At 39.0% G+C, this 14,536-nt stretch overlaps 1 protein-coding gene across 3 annotated transcripts in view; it reads left to right on the top strand.

Moving 5' to 3' along the window:
- The window catches only part of elf1 (E74 like ETS transcription factor 1), a 54,231-nt gene that overhangs the window by 6,380 nt on the left and 33,315 nt on the right, over nucleotides 1-14,536 (top strand). For 2 of the 3 annotated variants that reach the window (XM_089022187.1, XM_089022170.1), the window contains exon 1: nucleotides 9,041-9,322. The exons of the other annotated variant lie outside the window; for it this stretch is intronic. The gene's annotated coding sequence lies outside the window, so the exon portion shown is untranslated. Of the gene's footprint in view, nucleotides 1-9,040; nucleotides 9,323-14,536 lie in introns of those variants that run through there. 3 annotated transcript variants of the gene reach the window in all.

Below are 14,536 nucleotides of genomic sequence, written 5' to 3'. Positions count from 1 at the left end.
ACCCACTTGCGAAAAAGAGAAATAAAACTCTAACTTCCCCGTGTGTTGGTTTTAAAAAAAACAACAACACCAGCAACAACCACAACTCGAAAGAGTTCCTTTTACTGTAATGGTAAAAGCTGAATACGACCACGTCAGATATGCTCAAGGCTGCTGCTGCTGTGCATGACGTCAGGTTGAGAGAGGGGAGAGGCAAGGGAGGTTTCACCTGCTGCCTCATCTATGTCTGGCAAACATTGATCCACAACATCATGTATGACTTTGTCCTTCACTATGTGGATTGTATCACTTACAGGACAACCGACGCCCCCGGACAAGTTGTGTCCATAATTTGTAAAATCACTTCAAATGACTTTTACTGAGCGTATTTTACAAAGATCCCACGGCATATAGCTATATTTTACGACTTTTTTTAAGACTCGCGCTGAATATTCAGTAAGTCTTGTTTTTGAGTTGATGACAATGCCTGACGTGACGTCACGTCTGGAACACGTCTGGAACACGTCTGGAACGCCCCTGACCGAGAAAGCGACACACAATGCATTTTAGGTACTTTGTTTGGTCTGAAAACTTCGTGTTGATCCGTGTTGATGGCGAAATTAGAAGGGGGAAAAAACATAAATAACGCAATGGTGAAGACTACTATTTGATACTAGTTGACACTAATTCCCAGCAGACAAATCAACCCATTTCCAATGGAGCTTGACCGCCATCTTCTGGGCTCTACATTGGAGTCCAGATGCCTCAAAATGAGACAGAAGGACTTCTTTAATCGATTGCAAACATTTATGCTTTCCTCTTCAGAACTATTTGAATCATATTCATAACTGGATGAGTAACAAGAAAGCATATTATCCGAATCTGAAGCCATTGTTTTGATTCTCGAGCAAGGCAAGACGTCTTGCCGTGACACCACGAACATGGGGCCGGGACCTTCTGAAACTGGCCACTTCCGGTTTCAAATTGAAGTACTTTTTAGACACTAAGTCATTTTTAGTGGTGTTTTGCATTTGACTAAATACATCATAATGTGTGTTTTGCTATAAAATGTTTTTCTGATGTCATGTGCAAAAATGTGTTCACTCCAGTGCCAGGGTTTTTGTCATTGTCACTCAAATTCTAGGACCCACAGAATATTGAGGTAGAGGACTACATAAACATTCAATACAGCGTTAGAAACCTTAAACTTAAAATGTAATGTATATTATTATTATTATTATTATTATTATTATTATTATTATTATTTTATTATTAGTCATTTAAGTGCCTTGCATGCTGGGTCCGAGAGGACAGTAATTTCATCTGTGCTGTATGTCATGCATATTAGCATATTTGACAATAAACCTAACCTTGACTTTGACTTTGATTATTATTAAACTCTCCTCTTTCATCAGAAAAAAAGAGTAAATTCTTAAATTATATGGGGCTGGAGTTATAAAAATTTGAAATGAGGGTGTCTCTCCAAAATACAATGCAATACATACATTTGTTTATATAGTGCTTTAAAAACAGTTGAAGCTACAACAAAGCACCAACATGGAAAATAGGGAAATGCTTGGGAAGGCCAAATCTCCTTCGCCAATGTTGCTATTGTCCTCATTGAAAGTGAATAAGCCATGTTGCATATCTCATTTAAAAATTGGAAATACAAAAATAGAAAATGAGCCTTTATCTGATCTTCTGTTGTGTATTTGTTTAACACAAGCTGTAAATCAAAATACAGTATAACTAATTTGTTTTGCTCCGTCTTGTTTTGCCTTGCATGGAAGAGCTTCTCCCACTAAATCTTCTTCTACGTCAAGAGAAGGAAAAAATCAGATTAAGGCTTGTATTCCATATTTATACATGACTTTTTATTGTGAGAAATCATTAAGTTATCAGTCTTCACAGACCTTCATTATTCATTATTCATTATTAAGAATAATAATGACGGTAAAGATGTTTTTCTTTTTCTTTAATGTTAACTTGAAGACATTTGCTTTTTCACAAGGTGTATCACACCGGGAGCCCCTCAAATGAGTTGGTAATTAGCTTGGAGCGCTCTCTTTCAAACAGATTAATTACCACTAGCTGAACATTAGCTTCCACATGCCCATGCATCACTGTGTGATCACTGTGATTAATCAGTCAAGTGATTCATATACGCTGTCTATACACAGTGATACCTTGGCTTACGATCGCTTTAGCTCACGAACTTTTCGCCTTATAAAGATTAAATTCACGAGAATATAATCTTGGCATACAAATTTACAGTTTTTGTCGGACGAACCAAACCACACAGCGCCACGGTCGCTGGCGGACTAGTTTTCAGCGGATGAACACAAAACCACACGATCGAACAGCGCCATAGTGGTGGCACACCCCCTTTGAGTGCAGACGTAGTTTGCTATTGAGTGGAGTACTTTTGCAATTATGGGACAGAAAAAGACCCCACCACAGGCTAGCATTAATCCCCCTGTGTATCTAAAGCCTTCAAGGATGTTCTTATCAGAGTTTTTGAGTCCACAATACTCTGACTCGACTCTTAATGGAATGATCTGGATACCCTCAGCTATTTAAACAATGTCATTCTTCTGTGGACTGCTGAAAAGACGAAATAGTGGAATGCGCTGATCATCTGCTGTGTATTGATGCAATTGCAGTTGATCTTTCAGATGGCGACACACATTGAAAATAATAAGCGTGTATTTTCATATGATAAGTCGTGATATCACCCACGCACATGTTGATTTGAACCAACCTTGTCACTTTCGCTCATATTGGATTTGTTTTGCTGAGATTCCTGGTAATTTTGATCAATTATACAAAGTCAAACTAATAAACTCAGTTGCTTTGTATAATTGCATGAGGACGGCATTTCCTTGGCATGTTGTATCTTTTCACCTCTTTTCACCTCTTTCTTCAGTAAACACAATTATTGTTCAGCTATTTTTCGAGACGGAATAAAAAATAGCACATAGCAGAGACGTGCACCATCCATCAAGGGAGCCACCCCCTTTTTTTCATGATCAGGAAAATATAATTTGCTTGACTTTTTCAATTTCATCATTTTTTTTTCCCCGCTGACATCTATTTTAACTCATTCCCTACCATTCACAAATGTATTCGGGAATTGAAAGCATGATGTACGGTGCCATTCCCAAATTTGTTCAGGTTTTGTTTTGTCATTGCTTGGAGGCCGATTAAGCCTCTGGCAATGTTTTTTTCTTTTCCACAAGGGGCAGAATTTTCCCTTTTTCAATGTTGAGTTCCAGCTGAGTTCCAGCTTGAGCTGTTGTTAAAGCGCTATTTCAACCAATATGTATTGCATTCTATTTTACACAACCGCTCCCATCTGAAGCTCATATAACTCCAGACCCATATAATTTCGGAATTAACTCTTTCTAACGCTGTATTGAACGTTTATGTAGTCCGAAAACTCGATATTCTGTGGGTCCTGGAATTCAAGCGACAATGATAAAAACCCTGGCACTGGAGTGCGACATTTTTGCACGTCTGGCAGTGAATGAGTTAAGTACAGAAATGTCACTTTGGAGCCAATGTTTATCTGATTAAAGAGTCCCTTTTAAAGGACAACCGACACATCCGGACAAGTTGTGCCCATAATTTGTAAAATGTAAAATCAAATGACTTCTACTGAGCGCATTTTACAAAGATTCCACCGCATATAGCTATATTTTAGGTTTTAAGATACGCGCTGAATATTCAGGGAGTCTTATTTTCGAGTTGATGACGATGCCTGATGTCACGTCACGTCAGGAACGGCACTGACTGAGAAAGCGACACACAATGCATTTTGGGTACTTTGTTTGGTCTGAAAACATTGTGTTGATCTGTGTTGATGGCGAAATTAGAAGGAAAAACACATAATGATGATGAATCGTTGTGTGTTGCACCAAGTGAACTATTTGATACCAGTTGACACAAATTCCCAGCAGACAAAACAGCCCATTTCCAACGGAGCTTGGGCGACATTGGAGTCCAGACGGCTCGAATTGATACGGAAGGACTTCTTTAATCGATTACAAACATTTATGCTTTTCAGAACTATTTGAATCATATTCATAACTGGATGAGTAACAAGAAAGCATCTTCTCCAAATTTGAACTCTGTGAGCCCATTGTTTTGATTATTGAGCAAGGCAAGACGTCTCAGCGTGACGTCACGAACTGGAGGTGGGACTATCTGAAAATCCCCAGTTTCAAGGTCATTTTGTGTCAGTTTTTGGACACTTTAAGTCATTTTTATTGGTGTTTTGCATTTGACTAAAAATATCAGCCTGCGTGTTTTGGGTATTTTAGATGCTATAAAACGTTTTTCTGATGTTAGTTAGGAACCAAAAAAATGGTGTCGGTTGTCCTTTACGTAAAAAAAAGTCCGCTCTTTAGAATATGGAATCTCTCTAATGAAACCCAACACAAATGCGAACAATCAGGGAGGAAGGTTGCTAGTAGCTTCCCACTTTACAATGATTTGCCCTGACTAACTACATCATTCGCAGGTGGACATCAATATGCAGTGACTTATAAACTAGTTTTGCGCATGTCGATCTCCTTCATTGGCCTCTAGCCATGTGGACCATTACACCGCCGCCGTGCTGAATTTGAAATGAATGAGATCAGCGCACCAACGTTCATCTGTAACTGCCATCAGCTGCGAAAAGTCTAAAAGAAAGAAAAGTTCAACCACGTGTACGCTCAGACTGCTTTGTGCTGCATTTGTCTAGCCACAAATGTGCGTGTCGGTTAGTGTATGCCAGTGCGCAATTCAAATGACTTTGTTGAGTCAAGAAAGTGTTGAAAGGCTTGCTTCCTATTTTGAATTCATTTGGGGAAATGCACAAGAGAGGAGCGACACAGCACTTTGTGGACCAAGTTACGTTGAGAGCTCTCACAATTTCACTGTCACCGTAGTTCCCCTTTTCATTGTCATGGTTCTTCTGCTTCCAAAGTAGAACAACAACAATGTATGATTGTTCGACAATCTGGAGAATTCATGTGTGAGTGTGACTGCACCATCTACCTCAATCATCTTGGACAAGCCAGCACATAAAAGTAACAGGGTCCTTGGTCCTTCTTTAAAAAAACAACAACAAAGTTTAGGACATCCATAAATTGGAATATAGCAATGGTTTAGGGACTAAAACGTGGCTACATGTATATTCAATGTTTTGGTTGACATGAAAAAGACAACTTCTAAATTATGTTTTCATCCAAAATGTGAATACTTGAAAATATAAGATCTAATGTCGATCTTCCCATAGGTTTTCCAATCTCATTCCGATTCCTGCTTCACTAATTCAATTTACTTTTTAACTCATTCACTGCCAAACAATGTGCAAAAATATGTCCACTCCAGTGGCAGTTTTTTTTGTCAGTTTCGCTAAAATTCCAGGACCCACAGAATATTGAGTACTAGGACTACATAAACATTCAATTCAGCTAAGAAACCTTAGACTCTTCTTTCATCATAAAAAAAGAGTTAATTCCTTATTATTTGGTTTTGGAGTTATCTGAGCTTTAAATGGGAGCGGTTGTACAAAATACAATTAAGTACATGGATATCGATGTATGAGAGCTAAAACAACAGCAGAAGCTGTAACAAAGCACTAACATGGACAAAAGCCAAATGCTGCTCCCTCATGGGAGGGAAAAACATTGCCAGATATCTCACCAGCGCTTTATTGGCACCCTCCGCAAGAAAAAACCAAAACCCGAACAAATTTGGGAATGGCGCTCCACGTCATGCTTTTTATTTAATTTGGGAATGGAAGTGAATGAGTTAACGGACAACTGACGTCACTTTTTTGTTTCTTAACTGACATCAGAAAAATGTTTTATACCATCTAAAATACCCAAAACACGCAGTATGATATGTTGATTCAAATGCAAAACACCAATAAAAATGACTTGAAGTGTCCAAAATCTGCAAACAATTGAGCTGCGAATTGGGCATTTTAAGAAAGTCCCGCCCCCAGTTCGTGACGTCACGCCAAGACGTCTTGCATTGCTAGTGAATCAAAACAATGGCTTCAGATTTGGAGAATATGCTTTCTTGTTACACATCCAGTTATGAATATGATTCAAATAGTTCTGAAGAGGAAAGCATACATATTAGCATTATTTTAAAGAATTTATTCCGTGCCATTATGAGACAACATTGAGGGGAGATGTCTCAACGAAAAAGAAGCACAAAATGGCGACCTCCTGTGGCCACCTCCGTTTCCACAGGCTGATAAATTCCTTATATGGAGCTTGGACGCCCTCTTCTGGTGGCTTTTGGGTGCAACACAAGGTCCCCAGACCAAACAAGTACAGCAAAATATATTGACGTGATGGAAGGACCGCTACAATGCGTCTTTTTTCGCTCAGAGGCGTTACTTTAGTGACGTCACGTACGGACCCTGCGATTGGCTGGCAACCAATTCAGGGTGTCCCCCGCCTCGTGCCCGAAGACAGCTGAGATAGGTTCCAGCAACCCCCGCGACCCTAATGAGGAATAAGCGGTACGGAAAATGAGATGAGATGAGAGACGTACGGACTCGTCCCCAACTCAAAAACAAGACTTCCTGAATATTCAGCGCGAGTCTTACAACGTAAAATATAGCTATATGCGGTGGAATCTTATTAAAATACGCTCAGTAGAAGTCATTTGAAGCCATTTTACAAATTATGTACACAACTTGTCCGGAGACGTCGGTTGTCATTTAAGGAGAATCTCTTATGAGGGTGGGGAGTAAACTTCAGACCCACCCATGCGTGAGATTTGAAAAGCTGATTAATTTAGGAGAAAATCCATCATATAGGATCTCTGAAGAAAAGAAAACAAGACTTGCTCACACATCTTTGAAATGGGTGTCGTTTGCTTACTCAAATATACCTGATCAACTGTACGTGTATGCAAACACCATACTAATCCTCCTATAGCTTTCAGACGAAGTTTGACATCAAGATGGTGTACAGACAGTGTGTAAAGCAACTCACCACAGACCGCCACTTCCTGTATGCTCATATGTCATTTATCATCAGCATATTCTCACCAAGTCTCAGCTACATCGATAAATACTACACATAGGAAAGACTGTGAGGGTGATCAAAATACAAAATACACTACTAAATCTTGCTCTCCAAATGTTATTTTATGATTTTAGATCTGCAGTAATACGGCTGACCCTTGCCCATTTTGAAACGTTTGTGGCAATCAGAAGTTTACAGCTTTGCTGAGCCTAGATATGCATTGAACTACCGATAATACAGTGTATGGACGTTAATCCTTGTCATATAAATCTGTGTGTGTGTGTGTATGTATGATCACAAGCTGAATGTGTGTCATATCTAACGCTCACATTTAATGTAACTTTTTAAACAAACCATGACGTCATATTGTCCATAAAATAACGACTTCCAGGTCACTTCCTTTAAGTCTGCAATGCGTTGCTAGTGAACGATATGGAGGAGAATCTACATACATTATTTAAGTCAAAGGAATGAAATTATGGTGTAAGTTTTCCCGTCATAAAACGACACCTCAGCTGTAAATGCTGAGGGTACATATGGATCAATTGGCCACTGTGGCCTTCAAAGACTTTTATCGATGATCACTAATCACATATCATTCCATGGTGGCCGATCCATAGGAGCAACGCAAGAAAATTGTCACGATTTGCAAAGTGGTAGTGGTGGTGGACCCGAAAAAAGCAGGTAGAAGGGAAGAACTGGGTGTATTTGACAAATTGACAATAAAATTGTCTGGAACAATATCTCAAACAACAACGTTATCAGGACAAAAAGGTCCAAAGTAGCAAACAAAACCATAAGTAAAACATGACAAGACTAAACAAACCTGACAGGGTGACACAAACAATGACCCGGCAACTGGAATGTCATGCCGGGAGTCCTTTTAACTGCCACTGATTAAAACGACCAACACCTGTGCAGCTGCAGGCGGGGCCCTACAGCGACACCCGTTGGTCGCAAACCGAAACGTAACAAAAATATGTCTTTAAAAGAGATAACATGTTGCATTGTGATTTTCTGGCTAATGTACTGTGTGATTTCTCTTGTCTTCACTTACACCTTTATTCGACCATATTTATTTTGAACAAACACTGATGAAAAAAAAGGAAATATAAATTATTTTTTGCCCTGGAACCGATTAACTCATTCACTCCCATTCACGAGTTTATTCGGGAATTGATTGATTGATTCTTGAATCTTGAATTTGTTTGGGTTTATTGTTTTTCTTGTTTGAGTGTCGATAAAGCACTGGCTATGGCCTCTGGCAATTTTCCCCGTTCCACAAGGGGGTATCATTTCCCTTTTTTGATGATAGTAGAAGTCTCAGTAAAAGTCATTTGAAGCCATTTTACAAATTATGGACACAACTTGTCCGGAGACGTCGGTTGTCCTTTAAAGCCTTTTTTATACACTTTTGAAGTGTTGCCTGTGTCACAGTCCCCACCTTTGCAACACTGGTGGCGCGGTTACATTGAATCACAATTGAGCCTGACATGATGTCATCGTGTCTTGTGATGGAACATGATCACTTCATCTTCAAGTGCGGGGGAGGAGCACTAAAAGGCTTCATTCTTTTTTTCTTCTTCTTCAGGAGTTGTTTTATTTGTTTTACACGCCCTCGCTTGTCCATTGCTAAATTGCCTGCCGTGACGTGGCTAAGTAGCTCACATTTCTCTGTGAGGGCTCCATTTTAGGCCGCTTTTTTTCTCCGGTCGAAGTCTACAGTGGGTGCGTACCTGTGTTTACCTTCACCTCCTCCGTTGCAAGAGAAACCCGTCTATCGTCTTTCTCACAGCCCGCCCCTGTGATGGCTAAGTCCCCCCCACCTTTCCTCCATCCAATACCAGAGAATGCACCTGAGCAGATTTGCCTTCAGGGTTCCGCACCTTAGTGAATGCTGATTGGCCAGGTAGAGGCCGCCTGCCCGGGGGCCGCTCTCTACCAATGGCGACGAGGCTGTGTGACTCATAGGGAGAAGGACGACTCGCTTCACGACACTTCTCCTTTTTCTGCCTCCAACTCATTCGTCGTCTTGTCTTTTTGGTTTTTTTGTTTTTGTTTATTTTACCCCTCCCACCCCCACCCCCTCACCTCATCTTTCAGATCATTGGTGTGAGAAAGGTGTGGAGCGGGCCTCGGTTGCTTGTTACACACCTTCTGTTGTTGCTTGAAAAATCTCTATTTGGATTAGTCCCCTCCACCTCACCACCCACTTGTTTTGTTATCCCTTTTGTTTTTGACTTTTTCATTGGGTGTTTCGATGCTTTCCGTGATGGATATGGTCACCTGCATCCGGTTCCTTTGAGGTTAGTGGTAGTTTTCTGTCTTTTAATTGGCATCAATGCATTGTGGATTAGAGGGTTTGTGACAAAGCAAATAAAACATGTTAACGTCTAGCTCCAGTGCCATCGCCGACGGACATCGATGCGATCCATTTTTAAGGGACGGATTTCTGAATTTTTAAGTCAAAGCCAAGCCGTTGCTTCAGAATTTTATTCGGATTTTGGCACCTGGGTCTGGCTACGGCTCATTGCCTTATAAGGTGTGTTGAAATAAGGGCGGGAGCTGACAGTTTTGCAAGGCCCTCCAAACCAACCGACCAAGTCCACATTTTTCTATTTTAATCATGGTGTAATAGTCACTTATTATACATTGCATCACTTTTGATTCCATTTAAATTCTCACTTTTTTGTAGTTATTTTCTTTCGTGTTGTTTTGTTCTCCGCTTTCGTTTTTGCACTAAGTCGACGGTGCGAGATTTCACAATCAAACGATCGACAGAACAGAATGTTGTTTGTCTTGTATCTTTACAAAATGGTGGTGATGAAAAGGGGGCGCAAACCATCTTCATTTCACTTCCTCGGGAGGTGCAACCGCAGTGACTTGTTCCTCTTGTAGTCAGCACGTTATACTCACCCCACTCCCACCCCGCGAGCTTTTGGTGCTTTGTGTGGTAGAACTCAAACTCCACAGATTCATGTTACAGTGTTCCTGTTTCAGCAGAAACCATCACGTTTAACATGGCTTCTCAAGCAGGACACTATTGGCAAAAACAGACTTACACTTGTGGATGTTCTACCTTATTTGGCACTTGGAGGCTCATTTGATTGCCTGATGCCAGTTGGCGCGTGAAGCACACTAAGAGAAAGTCTCCTTTTTAGTGTATAGTATGACTTATAGGTTTGGATGAATTCTCATGTTGACCCAGTCACACTGTGTGACTCCCTCTTCTCATGTCATTGCTTTGCATTGAAAATTAGGATGAATTCACAACTACCGCTCTGTTTATAGAGGCTGACAATCAGGTGATGGGGGTTGGTCAGAAGCGGTCACTCAGTGCCTCTTTTTAAGAAAGAAATGAAAGCATGTTGAATCCTGTCAATGCATTATTTGGCAATCCATGACAGAGACTTTGGCATATAAAGAGTAGGATGGGTGGAGTTCCAGCGTGCTCGGATATGTACAAGTTAACGTTTGCAAGAATGCGGTTTCTGCTGGTGTCAGTCCGAAAGGAATTTTAATGACAGTCACTGAAAAAGTTCAGATTTAAATGTTCTGTAACCAACTTGCTTGGGGTAAACTGAAACATGTATAACAGTATATCATTTCTCTGTACAATTTTTATCCTTATTGGAAGAAAATATTGATCGTACAATCAAGCCACATGTCAGGAACATACCTTTGCACGTAAGAAACTGAACATTCAGGTCCAGCTCTCCTAACCCGCCAAATTTGAGCTCCCAGTCTCTGGTCAGTTAGTGACCAAGCTTCTTCTCACCCAACCGTATCTCTGCTCAAGTTCTGAACCATACCACTTGAAAGCTCTCTCTTGAAGAAACATTGAATTGGCTGAACTTTAAGAGCCGTTTTTTCCAAAAGCCTGACAACAGAAACTCCCTTTAACACAAAGGAAGAAAAAAACAGCCATAGCTGACTCAAGATCATGCTCTGGGACCTATTTTCTGTGTGAATGGGTGGATCTTTCTTTCGTTTGGTAGTTTGTTCGCCTTTGAACAGGTGGAATTTCACCAAAATGGGCGTTTGAACCTTTGTGTGCTATTGTGGGATGGAATAGCAAAATTAAGGTGTTCCGAAACGCAGTAACCTGGAGTATTCCATGATATACATTGCCAAAATAAAAATAGACTCGCTGGTGTCTGTTCATGACATTGCAGGTATACAGTTACTACCAGATTTCCCCTTACAAATTATGTATTCAGCCATGCACCCCAGATCAATAAAGATTGATGCTATTTTTACGTCAAATACTGAGCTTCAGGAGTTTTGTTGAAATGCTTTGAACAACAAGCTTTTAATATCTTTCATTTTTAGCCTTAGCTTTCATGATCTTACATTTCACACCAAGGTATGGTACAATTTACCTCAACCATGGAGTCAATTATATCGTTTCACACTTTGCGTTTGAAATGATGCCATTCCTTTTCTATTTTATGTTGCACAGGTATTTTCCCTTTCGTTCATTCGTAGACTTGGAGCTAAATTGCAGAGAAGTTTGAACACCCAAGATCAAAAGAGTTCAAAGTTCGAGACAGATGTAAAATATGTCGCTGCTTTCCCTGAGTTTATTGTACATTTGAATATTATGGAACAAACAAACAAAAAACACATGTCTATAATAGTTATTTGTGTAAAAAAAAGCTGCCATTTTTAATTAATCACACATATTTTTCCCCACATTCAATAAATTGTACTGTTTAATTTTAATATTACAATACTAAAGGTTTCAACAAATAAAACATTGGAAGATGTTTTTTAAATCATTTATTTATTTATTTATTTATTTATTTATTTATTTATTTATTGCATACTATTTCCATGTCTCTTTATTCATTGCACTAAATCTCGATAATGGTTGTGCATGGTTGTTGTTACCCGCTTGGAAAATAAAATCCAGCTAGGGAAGATTGAATACACATCTGCCCCTGTCCCAAAGCTGACTGCTGAGGTGTTATTGAGCAAGGCATTTTTGTGTGCAGGACGCGTGCGTGTCCATAAGGGATTGGGGATGTGTGTTCAAACAACTAATACCAAATCAGCACATAAATCAATTGAATGAGTGTCTGCTAATGTTGCAACTGTCTCATACTCTAAGCATGCTGCGACTAGCAGCCTCCTTATTGCGTTCCCTGTCTATTTACAGTTCAGGCTTAAGAGACACATTTTATTTTTCTCTTCAGACTTTCAGAGTATCAAAAGAATGTGATATAATGAAACGGGTTGCTGTTCCCAAAAGACAGAATACAGGAGTTATCAGCTACCTTTCATTCAGACCGTCCTTTTCCCAAGTTAAGTTTGAAGATTGTGTGTAGTTTGTCTGCAAAGAGGCCGGATGTTTGACTCAAGACACCCACCTGATTTACTTTAAGAAGGAAAAAAAGAGCAGATGAGGGGAAAAAAGGCAGATGCCGTGTGGGAAGGTCAGGTCACAACCTCTGATGACACACACAGACACACACTCCTGGTTATGCAATGTTCCATGATGGTCAAGGCTCAAGATTGTGTGATTGTAAAATCATCTCAACAGGGCTGCTCACCCACATATGTTGTACTGTCACTTTAAAAGAATGTTGGCCATTGGCTTTACCTGTTAGCACATAAACTCTAACCATTTTCTGTAATTAGGGCTAATTAGAAGGCACTGTCAAATGGATTTGAATCCGCAAGTCATCTCGATACTGATTTTTTTTGGGGGGGTGTCTGTGTGTGTGCCACTACATATGATGCTCATACACAATTTGACCAATACAAAAGCTGGTGATAAAAATCCCAATTTATTTGACATCATTGCATTGTAACTGCTGGGATTGGCTGGCAACCAATTCAGGGTGTCCCCTGCCTCGTGCCCGAAGGCAGCTGGGATAGGCTCCAGCACCCCCCGCGACCCTAATGAGGAATAAGCGGTACGGAAAATGGATGGATGGATGCATCGTTACTGTAATCATTAGACTGTTGTTTGTTTGCACAAGTACATTTAACTTCTGTTGCTAACCAAAACAGTAGTACCTAAAGAGGCACATCAGAAGGTTCTGGGTCGAATGAATTTGTCTTCAAATGCATCTTTCCTATGTTCTTTACATTTTCTCAATAATTGTAATTTTATTTAGATTTATCGCCACCTGCCCTATAATTTAATATACATATATTATTTCAATTTCATTATTACAGAGGCGTTTTGATTACTATTTTAATTATCATATATTCTTCGGGGTGAGGGATTTTCTTGTAAAACAGGATGAAATTGGAAGTAAAATAATCCCATGATGATAATTTATCAAAATCTGTGAATAGGTTCATCGACATATGTTGAATTTAATTAGCTTTGAACATAAACTTCACCGAAGCTTTGTCTACAAATAATGGTTGTATTTGTACTTACATCAAGTGTTAGTCACATTAACACACAATAATAATAATAATAATAATAATAACAATAATAATAATAATAATAATAATAATATTATTACTATAAATAATAATAATAATAACAGCAATAATAATACATTCTGATCATAATAATAACAATAATTAGTATTGATCTTTGTCATGACTTTGTTTATAATATTACAGTATTAGAAATATATGTACATATCTATAGATAAATGCTTCACATCTAGTAAATGATTTAACACTTAAAATACACACTCCTATGTAATAACAATGGCTACTAAAATTGTGAACGTACAATGACCTATAGGTTTACGTGTGTCTGATAAAAGGCAAAGAGAAGAAACTAATTAAATAAATAAACAGATAAATAAATAATCTATTGTCTGTGCCTATTTCCACCATTTATAATTTTGAGGTCCTTTGAAATCCTTTGTCAACACTATTCAGTTCAAAACACACACTGAGTACAAGGCTGTCTGGCATCCGCCATCGAGTGGTTTCAATCATAGAGTAGAAAATAGATTTGTGTGTGCGTGAGCATTTTACAGTGAGAGAAGTTAACCATGAATGCATTTGTGGCTCTACAGTATATAAGTACAATTGATTTCTTTCATGGATCCACGTGGAAACGTGTCTTTATTCTTAATGACTGCTGGGAACATCTCCGTGTGTGTTTCTTCATTACCAAATTCAATAACATTTGAGCTACCAAAAAGCTTTTCAGTCTTCTGCCATGTGCAAATGCTTGTTACCAAACGACAGCTACGAATTGTTTTTTTTCTTTTTTAACTCGTAGTAGTAGTAGTAGTAGTAGTAGCAGTAGTTACTTTATATGTCAAAATATGTGTTGGATTGAGTTTTATATTGTCAGTAAGCTGTCTTCGGCCATACAGATATCCAATAAAACTCTAAATTGAAAGGATATTTATTGAAGCATGCAGTTTTAAGGGGATTTTGAATGTGTGAAAACAAGTCTAACATGCCTAAAAACATGCTGAAAAGTGTTTGATATTTTGAGAAAGCTGTCAACCAACTTTTTATGGCTCCACCATACAGAAATGTTATATCTCACTCATGATTAAGTGAAAGCTATGAATCAGGTTTTTTTTTGG

This window comes from Hippocampus bargibanti, linkage group LG02 (assembly GCF_051943395.1).
Source record: "Hippocampus bargibanti isolate YZ-2025 linkage group LG02, ASM5194339v1, whole genome shotgun sequence".
NCBI classification, from domain to species: Eukaryota; Metazoa; Chordata; class Actinopteri; order Syngnathiformes; family Syngnathidae; genus Hippocampus; species Hippocampus bargibanti.
Note: the sequence above shows the minus strand (reverse complement) of the source record. Positions and strands in the feature narration are given on the sequence as shown.